Consider the following 15,493-nt stretch of genomic DNA (forward strand, 5'->3'; position numbering starts at 1 on the left):
AAAATGCCAGAGATTTGAATGCCATGTAATTTGATTTGATCTTTAAGATAAGGAAGCTTTGTACAAGGCTTTCATTTTTTGCAAGACAGGAAGCAGAGACTGAACTTATGAGCAACAGATCAAAATGATTTACTTGCAGACAAGCATTGGATGACCTTTAAGCAGAGAAAATTGAGGAATATATAAAAAAAAAAAAAAAAAAAAAGTGAAAAATATGACTTAAGAAACGTGAACATTTTTCAAGACAATCTCAGAAACAAATCTCAGGAGATAGATTTTGTTTGTTTTTTTTAAGGGAGGGAGGCGACCTTACCAGTTGTTAAATATGCTTAAATATATTTTAATTCATACAGATTTGGTATTTATTATTACAGACCCAATTTCCTATTGAATATTATAGTGTACCTAATATATACCACTAATTTCAAAAGATTAAAAAAAAAATAACTTGGGTACCATCAGCTAGAATCAAAACGGAACAGTCAGCGCTCCGACCATGTTCCCTACAGAGCCAATTCTCTATTGAATATTATATATATATATATATATATATATATATTTTGTGTACAGAAAGTTGTTAGTTGAGACAGGTCATTGGTACCGTCGGTTTCAAACCCGATAATAAGGCCCGTTTAAGGTATCCTTATCGAGCTCTCTTCAGCCAATATTCGTCAATTATATATATATATATATATTCGTCAATTATATATATATATATATATATTTACATTATTTAAAACTATGATAGAAACCCTATACTCCTTTTTCCACTACACTTTATATAGCACTGTAGATATGTTGTAGAGATGTTGCGAGTTTGTCTCTGCTTTATCATTATTTTCATGGCAAGTGCTCGACTGAGCTTCAATCTATGCTACCCCCTCGCCAAACATTCACAAGAAACACTCGTCTAGCTGAAAACACTATCAATAATTCCCTCCACTCTTTATCTGTGCCTAAACCTAAACATACATTCCATGAACAAAGCTTCGTTCTTAGAGGTGCACGCCTGTGGAATTGTCTTCCGTTTTCTTGCTTTCCAGCTGACTGCAATATGGTTGTCTTCAAGTCCAACGTAAACAAGTTTTTGATGGGCCGTTCCACTTAAGTTAAAAAATTAACCGAATTTCCATTACTAACGATTACTATATTGCCCAGTTGACTACTGTACACACTTAACCCTTATCCTCGAGTGGTCTCTGGGCCTTGATAAGTGGTTATGCCTATGTAAAAAAAAAAAGTACATTTCTCCTTTATCTTAGAATTCAATATAGTTCCCCCAAACAACATCAATAATTTTATTTATTTATTTTGTTCATGATGATTCCCCCACTAGACGTCACATCCCCATTATGTTACCTAGCAACTTCTACTCTTCTGATGAGAAGCATTAGGCTTCGAAATACCTTGGTATAAAGAGTCCCTTTTATCCTCTAACTAAATGTATGTATATCCTTATTAAATAAATGACTCATTCTATATTTTCCAATATATAGTGTTTGTGGATTTATTTTACACTCCTATTGTTTTCTATATTGAAATTTGTTGAGCTTTATATTATCCTGATAAGTCTCCTCTTATAGAATTGAATTTACTTTCTTCTTATATCTACCCTCGTTATATATATATATATATATATATATATATGCACAAGCAAACAGTTAATAAAACATGTTAAAAAACACTTTGAAAAAGAGTTAAAAACATATTTAATCTGAAAAAGAAACACTTGATAAGTGGATAGTCCTTAATCCGCGGAGTTTTGAAGAAATACTTTCCTTCTCATCAGAGGGTAGGAATTAGCAAAATGCAGGATCGGATTTTGCATGCAAAAGTATTTGATGAAACAACAAGTAAGTCAAAGATCTTACTTGATAACAAAAAGGTGGAGCAGAGAGAATATGGTGAAGAAAAAGGTGATTACACGTGAATGGATAGTCTGGTAAAAGGTAAAGTATCCAGTGACGGTAAAATCCAAATATATAACTTCAAGAAAGTTAATTGAATTTCTATACATATATATATTCAGAAGTAGAAATGGTAAAAAAAAACAGGATAAAAGTGCTCAATATGTTAGTAGAGCTGAAAATGTTTTTTTTTTATTTTACAACTTCAAGTATTTAATTCATTACAATTGTTTCTGCGAAAGCAATTGTAATGAATTAAGTCAATACTTGAGATTGTAAAATAAAAATATATATATTTATATTTCAAAATTTTTAAAATTGACTTCCTCTCAGTACAGACCAATAAGTCTCCTGTGCGTCATGAGTAAGTTGCTGGAATCTGTGTTAAATAGAGAAGTAGACAATCACTTCAGCAAAAATAACCTCCTTAGTGACATACAATATGGTTTCTGTTCTGCTAGATCTACAGCAGATGTGCTAACGGTTATATCTCATAGGATTAGCATATCTCTTGACAGAGATTTCTTTTCTAGAGCAATTGCTCTAAGGCCTTTGATAGGTTATGGCATAAAGGTCTACTTCACAAGATTTCGAGCTATGGTATAGCTGGAAATGTCTTCTCAATTATCAAATCATTTCTCTCTGATAGGTTCATAAGAGTAGTGGTTGATGGGCAGAATTCAGAAGCTCATAGTATTAATGCTGGAGTTCCTTAGGGGTGCATCCTGGAATCAACTCTTCCTATTAATAATCTTCCAAATCACATCCTAATATCATTCATAGACATTTATGCTGATGACACTATCATCTATGGCAACACTTCAAAGGCCGTAAATGACCAAGTTCTCTCTGATTCTCTCTCCTCTGATCTTGAGCACATGGTAAACTGGGGAAACAGGTGGCTGGTTACTTTTAATACATCTAAAACCAACCTTCTATCTTTACATCATCATCGCTCTAATCCCCATTTGGCATCAATTGAAATGAATGGCTCTCATCTTGAGGAAGCTCCATGTTTTGACAAGCTTCTGGGTTTTACCTTTACTCCTGATCTGAAATGGAACACGTACATCAAATCTGTTACCAACGTCACTGAAAAAATCGTGGGATCCTTCTATCGCTCCAGCAGATATCTCACTGCTGATGCAATTTTCTACCTATATAAAAGCCAGGTATGTCCAAGGATGGAGTACTGTTATCACATCTAGGCAGGAGCTGCTAGAAAGACCTTATCATGCCGTGACAGAGTTCAAAATAGACTTTGTAATCTAGTGGGGATACCCTTTTCTCTTCAATCTCTCTCCCACAGAAGAGACGTTGCAAGCCTATATCATTACTTTCATAGCAAATGCTCATCTGAGCTTCAATCTATGGTCCTCCCCTGCCAAACTTTCACAAAAAGCACTCGTCTAGCCCAAACCACTATCAATAATTTCTCCCACTCTTCATCTGTGCCTAAACCTAAACGTAGATTCCATGAACAAAGCTTCTTTCTTAGAACTGCACGCCTGCAGAACTCTTCCGTTTGCCTGCTTTCCAACTGACTACAATTTGGTAATCTTCAAGTCCAACACAAACAAATTCTTGATGAGCCGTCCCCTTAAGTAATTCAATTTACCAAATTTCAACTACTAATGATTACTACGATATTATCCCATTGACTACTGTACACTCATCAACCGTTATCCTCGAGTGGCCTCAGGGCCTTGATAAGTGGTGACACCTATGTAAAAAAAAAAAAAAAAAAAATGACTTAGGTGACATTAGTTAAAATCGAAACTAAAACATTTAGCGCTCTGGTTGTGTTTGCTACTATTTGAGCTAACCCAGCATATTAGTTTATGCATGTGTAAATGTAATAGAAATGCCGGCAAGTTGAAATGAACATTTTGTATTTCAACTTGACATATTTCTTTACGCATTATTCATCCAAACAAAGATTTTACTCATTATAAATCATCCTTGGTGTATGATTACTATTTCCTGTTAATTTCAGTGTTATGTGAGAAGTAGTTAAAGAGTTTAATGGTTAAATATTTTCACACAGACATACATACACACATCTACTGCTTTATTTATATAGACAAGACTTTTTGTCCATTAAAAAGGGCAAAAGTTATGGCCCGTTTATTCAGAATGAGTGCTCTGTACTAAATTGATGGTTGAATATGGTTAAATTTGTGCTCATTTTTGCATGAAATACTAATCCCTATTAATCTATTATTTAATCCCTAACTGTGCACTAAATGTATGCCACAATACTCTCTTAGCTGCACCTTATCATAACAAAGGTCCATACAAAATATCATCTAGATCAGTGCAGTAGTTTCTGAGAAAAAGTTAAATGGACAGACAGACTAAGAGAAATATATAATATAGAAATCATAAAGAGACAGCAGGACATTACCAATCAAAGGAAGAATCTATCTGATATGTACGAGAGGCGTGCAATAAGTAATGCCCCTGACCCACTTCCAGTTGTCTGATCTAGCTGAAATTTTGCATGTGCAATGATTTATATCTCTACGGGTTATGTGGCAAATTACAGCTCGGAACTAATTGTGGTTTCTGTTTTACAGATTTTTGAACTGAGTCAGGTATGAAATGGAGCCTGTTGAATGTTGAGCAGTGATCCGGTTTTTGTATTTGAAAGAACACACACCACAGGAGACTTTTGATGAGATGAAAGAAACTTATGGTGATAATGCCCCATCATATGACCTTGTAAAACGCTGGCATCATGAATTCAAACATGGCCGGAAGTCTGTGGAAACAGCTACCAGACCTGGTCGCCCCCCCCCCTTCTGCCATTGATGAGGCATCTGTCCATCAAGTTGAGACTGCCATTTTGCAAGATCGGCGCATTACTATTCACCAAATAGCCCAAGATGTCAAGATTAGTACAAGGTCTGTGGAAACTCTCATTCATGACCGTTTGCATATGTATAAGGTGTCTGTCAGATAGTTGCTCACACCATTCCAGAAGCGAGAACATGTCAAGTGCTCGAGGATGAATTTGGAGATGTGCCAAGGAGATGAGTCAAAGTTCTTCAAAAGACTGATTACACAGGATGAAACATGGGTCCATCACTATGATCCAGAGACCAAAGCCCAGTCAATGCAGTGGAAGTACTTGGACTCACCACCTCCAAAGAAGGCAAGGGTGCAGCCCTCCACTGGCAAGGTCATGCTCACAGTCTTCTGGGACCAGGACGGAGTAGTGATGACAGATTTCCTGGCAAAGGGTACCACAATTACAAGAGCCTATTATGCTTCACTTGTGAGGAAATTAAGGGAAGCTATCAAAATCAAGAGGCGGGGCAAGATCAGCAAAGGTACCCTCCTCTTGCAAGACAACGCTCCGATCCACAACTCGCATGTTGCCAGATCAGAAGCACGGTTGTGTGGTTATGAAATCTTCCCACCCCCATCCTCCCTACTCTCCTGACCTTGCACCCTCTGACTTTCACCTCTCCCCAGTCATGAACTTGTTTTTGAAAGGAAAGCGTTTTGCAGATGATGCAGCTTTGGTTTCTGAAGTCACGTCGTGGTTGGAGGACCAACCTGGGGTGTTCTACAAAAACGGTCTCCAGAGCTGCATCAAACGATGGGATAAATGCATAACTCTGGGTGGTTCCTATGTAGAGAAAGACTAATAACTGTGCCAAGTTTCGTTGCTCTACTTCTATGGGAAGTGGGTCAGGGGCATTACTTATTGCACGCCCCTCATATATTCAGTGTGATGATATATGAATATATGATGATATAAAAGGGTGATTTTTCCCAGAGATACCGTTTTATTTTTTATCTACCTACCTACCTACCTACCTATCTATCTATATCAGGTTAAAGGTATTCAGGAGATAAAACCCATGAATTAAAACGTGGTTATTAAGAGTGCTCAATAAAAAAGAGCCAAATATATTATTTTCATTTATATAGACAATGTATTACATACTCGCTACACTAAACATGCTAAGGTTTCAGAGCAAACTGTTCCTCATCAAGCGAGAGAAATAAAGTTTGTAACTGCTATTCAGAGCATTTTGTTCATTTAAGGACAAGATGCTCTGAATAACAGTTACAAATTTCATTTCTCTTACCTGATGAGGAACAGTTGGTTTTTTAATATACCAATCTTCTCTGAAACATTAGCATGTTTAGTGTAGCGAGTATGGAATACTTGTGTGTGTGTGTGTGTGTATATATATATATATATATATATATATATATATATATATATATATATATATATATATAAATGATCTTATTTATGTGTATGGGGCAGTTTCTACCAACTTACTCTATCAATTTTTCGTTTACAGACTTGAAACTTCATATATAGGGGATTCAGACCTGTAGAACAAATTAGATTTAATTTTTTTAACCAGTAAAAATAGCTAAGGGATCAAATTTGAAAAAAAAATTGGAATTTGGCAGGCGCAGGTCAACTGAACGTGTATCTTCTACACATGCGCAAATATACATTCATACGTTAAAATCAATAAACAAATATATAACAAATAAATATTACTAAAGGAAACATAAGTTACTCTCCTAACTACTTGGATTAGTTTTTGGTGTTTTAACTGATTTTAAAGTGTTTAAATTTGAAATGTAAGTAGCGCTGAAAAATTAAGATAAAATGAAAATAAAGATGGTGACATTATGTTCTTGCCTTTGAAGCCTCGAAAATCGCTTAAAATTTGCAAAATAAAAACAATGGTAGAAATCCATTAAATAAATATCACTGACTTTTACTCGGTGAATTTCTATTAGTATTTTAATTTATTTTGGAGTTCACCATTAAATGGGGAGAGGTATACTCCCCAGCTTTAATGCAGTGCTCCCTTTGCAATTTAAAGAAACATCATATCATATAAAGACGATAAACGATTCCAATAAGAACTGTTTAAATGTTCGTAGTGAGTGCCTAAAGGTGTGCATACACAGAAGACAAGCACTCAGGGGTAAAACAGAAAATACATAAGAATTTTTTTTTAAAAGATATTCAAGATGCAGTCCTCACCGCGCAAACAGTTATTAGGGTTTAAAATAATTGATAGCAGACATAAATAAAACAATTAAGCAAATAAGTATAATTTATAAAAAACAAAAACTAAATAAATAAAAAACTTAAGTTTTAAGTGTCACAATTTCTTCAAATCACTAAAAATATTAGTATCATTTAGAGTTCATATTTTCAAGAAAAAAATTCAAACTTATACATAGATAAGAAAATCTATATATGTTAAGAAAATTTAAAATAAAAAAATTCAAAGTAAAATTTTCAAATCTTAGTTTGTTCAAAAAAGTAATATATAAAAAAAAAAAATCCGACAATTCATTGAGCAGAACAACTGCTATTATGTTTTTTTAGTAAAAAAAAAAAAAAATTCTATTGCTATAGTCGCCATTAAAATGTAATCTAAAATTTACATTCCAAGTTATGTCCCCTGTGTATGCACTTATAATAACATTAAAGAAAAATGCAATTTTACCCAATTTTTCGTAAAAATTAATTTTAACTATAATATTCTACTTGAACTTTTGTAATTTTTTTGGATATATTACTATTTTCGACACCACAATTAAGTACATAAGATTGGTTTTGCTTAAAACGACATATTAAAAAAAAAATCGATCTATTGACTAACTTAACAGGCACCTTAAATGCACAGAAGAATCAATAGTTATTTTAATCAAACCAGCAAACACAAATTGGAAGTTACAAAAAAAATACTATAAAAATATAAGTTTATCTAAAAAAAAAAGAAAAAGAAGAAATTCATGAAATAATTAAATAATTTGCAAGCTTAAAATAAAAATGTGTGGTGGCCATTTTTGAAAAGAACAGATAAAAAACAGAGGCTGAAGAGAGTGCAATATTTCTCAACCACAAACTGGTCTCCCTGTACTGGATTTGAAACCGGCAGTACCAATGTTTTCTGGCCTTCTGAAAATTATATATATATATATATATATAGATATATTTCTGTAGAAATATATTTTCTTATAATACATACCACTCTTTATTTAAGGAGCTCAATGTAATTACAAAGCAATATAGTGAATATATATATTCCAAAATTCATGATGTTGACCATCTTATAATTTATAATATGTTTCCAAGTACGCCATTTTGAATTATATAAAATTCAAAATGGCGTAATTGGAAACATATTATATTATTTGCAGCTTCTCTTCCAATTTTTGGATTTTAATCATGTCAAATCACACTTCAATTCCTTTTGACGGATTCATTGTTGCTATTTCTCTTGATGAGTTAAGCGCATGATAGATTCACTGATTGATTTTACACTACAAAACAGATATTGTCTAGAATTGTAAATGTCAACTGAATTTAGGAATAAATGATAAGATGGTCAACATCATATCATTTATTCACTATATATATATATATATATATATATATATATATATATTGTGTGGCTAAATCATGTTGACACACCGGTCTCGTATCCCCGAAGTTAAGCAACATTGAGCCTTGTCAGATGAGTGACCATTTGGGAATACCAGGTGCTGTATGTAGAAAGGCAACATTTACCTGTAAGAACTGCAAAAATCTTAACTTGTTATTTCTCCCTTAACCAGGATATATATGCATTTGGGGGACTATTTGTGAACTTAATATTCCCATGAAACTTCCTCCTAAGGGGAAAGCTGGTTCAACACGCCTTGGGTGGATAACGTTGGCATATATATGAAGTGTTTTCAGTAAGTTTCCAGACGTTTTGTACAAGTATTTGATATTGTCGCAGACTCTTGAAAAATCACAATGTTATTTCTATACATCTTATGAGATGACTGGCCAATTTTTATGATTTCAGGTTCAAGTACAGCAGGAATTGGAATACACTCTACTAAAGCCTGATTGTCACAACTGGTGAATTTCAAAAATGCAATCTGTACGTGAGGACATTTTAGAAGAATGATATGCAATAAAATTCTGGAAAACTTGGAAAAAATGCCACAGAAACATATGGAATACTTCAGACTGTTTTTGGACCATCTTGCATGAATTGAGCATCAGTTTTTGAGTGGCATAAGAGATTCAAGGAAAGCAGGGAATCTGTGGAAGGAGTAAGACAGTCAGAACATCAGAGTTGATTGGCCAAATAAATAATTTCATGGATACGGACCGTTGTGTGTCTATAGAGACAATAAGTGCGCAGTTTGATGTCAGTGTGGGAACTGTATGCACAATTATTTGCAAGGAAGTGAAGATGTGAATGATTTGTGCAAAGTTTGTCCCAAGGGTATGCAGAGAAGATCACAGAATATTTGACCATGATGGGCATCAAGACAGTTCCTCACCCTTCCTATAGTTGAGATCTTGCTCCTTGTGAGTTTAGTTATTCCCTAAGCTCAAGGAAAACTTGAGGCTGTCGTTATGAGACAATTGAGCAGATGAAAGATGCTGTGACGTGGGTCATTAACAAACTCACACAAGAGGATTTCCATAGGTCCTCCCAGAAGTTGTTGGAACAGTACAACAAGTGCATTGCAGCTGGAGGAGATTACTTTGAAGGGAACTAGAGTCTCGTCCATGTACTATCAATAAAAGTGCCCCACGAAAAAAGTCTCATAAGCATTAACAATTTTTATACATACAGAGCCTAGTGTTTCATTGCAATCATTAGAGCATGAAGTGATAATTCGTGTAGGTCGGGAGATTTTAACCCAGTCAATTAAAAGTAATTGTTACGGAAAATTGGGGAAAACTACAATTTCCTTAGATGTGAACATCTTGAAGATTGCGAAACCAGGAGACATACTTATTCTCCTTTTCGCTTAATAGCTGACATACTGTTTTAAACCATAGCGATAGACTTTTTTCTTTTTATTAAAACCACAATAGCAGTTCTACTTGATGAATTTTCGTAATTTTTGGATATATTACTATTTTCGACAAATTACTGCTGTTTTTGCTTAAAACAACCTATTTAAAAAAAAAAAAAATCGATCTGTCGGCTCTCTTAACAAGCACTCAATTTTATATTGCTTTTTCGAAAAATCCTAACCGTTATCTAATGTTCGCGTTAATCACGGTATTTTACTTTTTAAGCGATTACCCGTGAACATGACGAAAAAAAATGAAAAAAAAAAAAATTATTTTAGAATTTAAGTCAGAAGACAATTTTTTTCTTTGTGTACAAATTTAACATAAAATTATCTCCGATTTCTGGGTCAATATAACAGTTCACTTTTACTATTAACCCTAAGTCTGACTGGCAATGTCGTAAAATCATACGTAATTGCCTAAAAAGTAGATCCCTTCTAAAATAAATGAATAAATAAAATAATAAAAAAACACACAAAATTAATGGCAAACTAATATAAAATGCTACAATGGCCCGAATAGGAAATCATTTTACGTTACATTTATATGTGAAACTGATCCATCTATCTAAAATTCTAAAATAACTGCTTGCTTTCTTTTTTCTTCTCTTCCCTTTTCTTTTCTTTAAGAAGTGGAGATGGGCAGTGTTCACACGTAATAGCATAAAAGAAGTAGAATCTCGTGCTTTTTTTCTTGGGAGTCTGGTTAGATAAGGTGTTTATATATAATTTCGTTTCAGGAACGCGAGTCTAACTTTATGTGGTCGCTTTACAGTTGTTGCGGAAGTTTTCGGATTTTACCAAACTAATATTGGCAGCCATGGGGGCTGATTTATATGGGCGCCTAACTTTTTAAAATTCGAAATGCCCTTAGTTACCATGAAAATAAGACATTCTCAAAAACAGCATTATAAACGAGAGAGAAAAAAAAAAAAAAAAAGAATGCAAATTGTAGTAGTATTAGTAGTAATATATATATATATATATATATATATATTGAGTATTCATGCGTATTTATTATTTAGTTTTAAAGCAAAATAAGTTTGCTCACTGTGACAACTAAGTTTAGTTTGAAAATAGAAACGAGTTATAAATAATCAATTCATTAAAAGTCTTTATTTTTGTAATCTTCAGTGATATTTAAAAAAAAACAAAAAAAACTAGCTTACCTGAGTCTGTTAATTTACACCCCCATGCATGTAGTAGGAAAAAGTTTAAAACATTGTTTTTGTTTATATGGCCGGCAACTCTAGCAACAGAAATAGACGAAACTGATGACGTCATAACTTTTGTTGCTGTATATTCAAAGACGTCATATTAAGAAGTGAGAGATTAAAAAAGAAAAGAGACTATGAAGAAAAGTGAGAGGGGGGGGATAAAAAAGTGAGAGGGACAGTAAGGACACTGCCCAACTGCGCTTGAAAGAAATCACACGCGCAGTCGCGCACCAAACACAAAAGTAAACGAAAAGAAAATACAGGAAAAGAAAGAAAAAAAAAAAAAAAACATTCAGAAAATAAAAGCAACCAATATACCTTTAATTTAAGAAAAAATAAAAGTTCTTAGTTAAAATTCAACTTAATTAAAAAAAAGGACAAAAAATATCTTTATGATGTACGTTACTCGTCACGAAACGAAGATGTCATATTCCAAAAATCACGTAAATTGATCAAGTAGTATTATTTTTTTTATAAATAGAAAATCATGTTTTTTACGGTTGGTACAGATGTTAAGAGTAAATTGTATTCATTACAAGGATGAGTTTGAGCTCGATAGTACGAATTCAGTTGTCTCCTTTTTTATAATGAATGGCAGATCCAAAAAATAGCGCCTACCCGCTTTCGTAATGATTTGATTTTCTTTGTAAAAAAAAAAATTAGATTAATTTACGTGATTTTTGGAATGTGACATTATCGTTCTGTGACGGGAACATACAACATAAAGATTTTTCATGTCTTATATATATATATATATATATATATATATATATATATATATATATATATATATATATATATATAAGAGCAAACAGTTAATAAAACATGTTAAAAACATTTTGAATAGGAGTTAAGGAAAAATTTGATAAGTGGATAGTCCTTAATCCGCGGAGTTTCGAAGAAATACTTTCCTTAGAAATACTTATTATACGCTCTATCTCCCATTTGGTTTTCGAACTTTTACATCTGGTTGAGATTACTTTATAAATATTAATTCTTTAATATTTATAATACATTTTAGTTTTACCATCTTGGATCATTTTGGTAAATTTAATTGTAATTTTTAGTTTATATATATATATATATATATATATATATATATATATATATATATATATAAAGGCAAAATGTGTGTTAGTGTGTGTGTGCATTTTTTGTGTATATCCAGCAAAGGCTTTTGGAGGGGGTGGGGGCTCGGGATGGTCACTCATTCTTAAAATTTTTTATATACTGTCTAAATTATAATATCTACAATTTACAAAGGGAGGTCGCATCTATTTTTTATTTGAACGACTTTTACGCATTATTTTTCGATATTTCTTGGTCTACATAAAAGCTTAAACAAACTCCCTGGCACTCGTCCAGAAAAGCAATGAAGGTTGATCGATGCGAGGAAAACCCCTTATATCAGACAATTGCTAACTCCCCTTTTTATTGGGAGCTGGTTTTTCTTCCCAACCAAAAAAAAAAAACTACCGTGCATCCAAAGTTGGTGAAAGAAAACAAAAAAAAACAGCAAAAGTTAAGTGCGGGATTTCATTACCTTTATGGTGTGATGTTCGACCTCATTAAATTCAGGCACCTGTCTTTATTTAATTTTTTAATCATTAAATTAAAACGGTTTCCATTCTCCTGTCGTAGTCGAGCGGGTAAGATGCCAGGTATTTTTCCCTTTCTTTTCCGTCTTCACATCAAGGCTTTGGGTTCGAGCCTACCTTCCTACCAAAACTTTTTTTCCCCTTCTTTTACACCTCGAAACACACGGGCAATGCCAGCACCCCCGCTAGTCTTTAATAAAATGCAGAAAAACAATCTCCAGCATTTTTAAATACTGGGCAAACTAATGAGTATTTACAAAATGTTGGGAAGCATTTCTCTCTTAGGCCTCGATTGAACAGCTTTGTAAGAATGGGTGTTAGTTCCGGTTGTAGATTTTTGAATACTATGTTGTCAGGACCAGTTGCTTTGCTGGCATCAAGGTTCTTAATGAGTTTAGCAACATCAGAAACAGATATGTAGATGTTGCTCAGATTATTTTTGGTATTTGGAAGAAATTCAGGAGGTAGGTCGCCATGATTGTGCATGGTTGAGCTTGATGCAAAGTTCTTGGCAAAAAGTTTGGCTCTGTCAGAAACTGTCTTAGTCAGCCATTGAGTATCGATACACTGCTCGATGTAGAGAAATAATTGGGGTTTCATTATACTTTATTTTTATTTTTTTTTTCAAGTACTTTGACTGGAATGTTGTCAGAACCAGTTGCTTTGCTGGCTCAAGATTCTTGATGACTGTGGCAACATCATGAACAGAATAATAATCATCATAATAATAATTGCAGACATCTCATATATATATATATATATATATATATATATATATATATATATATATATATAACACAAAATAAATAAATAAATGAATAAAAAATAAAATAAGAAATCTAAGAAATAACATCAGTCTTGGCTGATATCACATAATATAGTCATGAAGGGTCAAAGAGGATGGAAAGACCAAGGAGGGAGAGCACTAATCAAACCTCCACTGAAAGAGTGCATGAGAACTGCGACCTTAGGAACACTTATTGCTATCCAAATCTCAGTGAAAACCAATGATCACTGCCAACGAGAAATTAATGGCAGACGGCTGTTGTGATAAAACAAAGTCATTTGCAAAGGTTAGTCAAAGAGATGGAGGATACTGGGGATCTGGGGAGGCTTGTTGTCAACAGAAAGATTCTCAAGTTCGACAAGATACACCTGAGCTGAAGACGTTCAGAGGTTGCATTGAATAACACTCAAAATGAGAACAGTAGTCCGAATAATCCAATCATCAATCATCATCTCAAAAATTCAAAAACAAGAAAAATCAACGTGGGTGGGGGGGGGCGGTAGCATGCTCTCATTCCGGCAACCATGATTGAGTAGAAGTCCAAAGTGATTTACATTTGAACATTTCTACAAAAAGGAAAGTTAAACAGAGAAACTGAATCTCCCATAACAGCTGCACAAGATAATGCGATTAGAACAAACCACATCAAAGCAAGGAGTGACAAGATACAAAAAAAAACAGTAAATGCAAACTCTGTGAACAAAGAGATGAAACAATATATTACATAAGCAAATGCAGTAAACTAGCCCCCCCCCCCCCAAAAAAAAGATATAAAAATACATACGATGAAGTGGGGAAGGCAGTTCATTGAGAATTATGTATGGAAACAACTGCATTTTGAACACTCAGACAAATGGTACAAGCACAAACTGGCAGAAGTACTTGAAAGTGGAAGTCACAGAATCCTATGAAACATGGATATATAAACGAATAAACCCATTCAAGCAAGAAGACCCGATGTCATAATAGTTAACAAGAAGGAAAGTTCCTGCAAGGCTGTAGATTTTGTGGTTTCAGCAGACCACAAAGTGAATACCAAAGAGACAGAGAAGCAATGAAAATACGCAGAACCGGCTAGAGAGCTGAAAGAGATATGGAAGATGAAGACAGTCAAGATAACACCATTGATAGTGGGAGCACTAGGAACAATACCGAAAATCTTTGAAAAAAGAATGGGACAGATTGGAAACAGAAGGATGGCTGAGAAGATACAATGGATAATAATAATAATGAAAATTGATATACGGCACAATCACGTTAACACACCAGTTTTTACCAGATCACCAAAGTTAAGCAACATCAAGCCTGGCGAGTACCAGATGGATGACCATTTGGGAAGGCGAAGCGCTGTATGTATAGCGAGGTAAAATATCAGGTTGGGAAACTGGCGCGGTTTAGTCTTCTCTTGAGATGGGCCTCTCTTAAGCTGTGGTAGTCACCCCATCTTGTGATGTCATCACAATAAAAAATACCCTTGATAATCCTAATGAAGCATCAAGTATCCAGCTACGGACAAGATTTGAATTACACCACAAACTCGTGTAGTGCGTTTAATCTTGGCTACGGTCGCATGTTACGTTTTTTTTTTTTAATGAAAACTGTTGAAATGTTAAGGAAAACCATTGAGTTTGAAGACTAATGCACAAGCCAGACAAATGTAAAATACGAAGAAACACCACATGGAATCGTAAAAACTGAAACTGAATAAGTGTTGGCATCAATTGGCACCACACCAAATAGCCATGAAGGGTCAAGGAGGATGCAAAGACCGAGGAGAGAATGCTCTAACTCGATCTCCACTGGATGAGTGTGAAGAGGACTGGCAACCAAATTCCAGTGAAAAATGGGAAACAAGAAATCAATGGAAAATGGCTGTTGCGATTACACAGATTTATTTGCAAAAGTTATCGAAAGAGGTGGAGAGTCCTGGAAATCTAGGGACACCTGTTGTCATTCAGACTCTAGGGAAACCACAGGCTGTTCTCAAAGAGAAATCTTTCATGGTGGCCTGTGTGAAAACTCCTAGTGAGTACAAGTAGTAGTAGTAATAATAATATTAATAATAATAATAATAATAACATTAATAATAATAATAATAATAATAATAATAATATTAATAAT

The 15,493-nt window shown here is 33.9% G+C and overlaps 1 protein-coding gene across 1 annotated transcript in view; it reads right to left on the reverse strand.

The window, feature by feature from the left end:
- Positions 1-11,078, reverse strand: part of LOC145263110 (uncharacterized) — a 113,814-nt gene extending 102,736 nt beyond the window's left edge. The window contains exon 1 of the mRNA XM_080120050.1: positions 10,940-11,078. The gene's annotated coding sequence lies outside the window, so the exon portion shown is untranslated. The remainder of the gene's footprint in view (positions 1-10,939) is intronic.
- Positions 11,079-15,493: the final 4,415 nt, after the last annotated feature.

The sequence above is a fragment of the Euprymna scolopes genome, chromosome 38, assembly GCF_053919585.1.
Source record: "Euprymna scolopes isolate OS-2025 chromosome 38, ASM5391958v1, whole genome shotgun sequence".
Lineage (NCBI taxonomy): Eukaryota > Metazoa > Mollusca > Cephalopoda > Sepiida > Sepiolidae > Euprymna > Euprymna scolopes.